This window comes from Penaeus monodon, chromosome 33 (assembly GCF_015228065.2).
Source record: "Penaeus monodon isolate SGIC_2016 chromosome 33, NSTDA_Pmon_1, whole genome shotgun sequence".
Taxonomy (NCBI): Eukaryota; Metazoa; Arthropoda; class Malacostraca; order Decapoda; family Penaeidae; genus Penaeus; species Penaeus monodon.
This window is the reverse complement of record NC_051418.1, coordinates 35,790,953-35,791,186: the sequence shown is the minus strand read 5'-3', so window position 1 is coordinate 35,791,186 and position 234 is coordinate 35,790,953. Positions and strand designations below refer to the sequence as shown.

Below are 234 nucleotides of genomic sequence, written 5' to 3'. Positions count from 1 at the left end.
GTCCCTCTCTTTTTCCTCCCCCCATTTTCTCCCCCCTTTTTCCCTGCCACCTGGTCTCCCCCCTTTCCCCCCGTTCTCTCCCTCCACCCATTTCTCCCCACCCTTGGGGGAAGGTCCTCCCAAAATATCCATTCCCAATTTCCCATTATGAAATTTTCCATCCCTCTACTTTAATTGCCCCCTTGGCACCGGTCCCAAAATTTTCCCCCATGATTTCCCCAAGGGGTTTTAAAC

The 234-nt window shown here is 52.1% G+C and overlaps 1 protein-coding gene across 1 annotated transcript in view; it reads left to right on the top strand.

Annotated features, from left to right (window-relative positions):
• LOC119594353 (3'-5' RNA helicase YTHDC2-like) overlaps window positions 1–234 on the top strand; it is a gene marked incomplete at its 3' end in the record, with an annotated part of 122,633 nt that overhangs the window by 12,394 nt on the left and 110,005 nt on the right.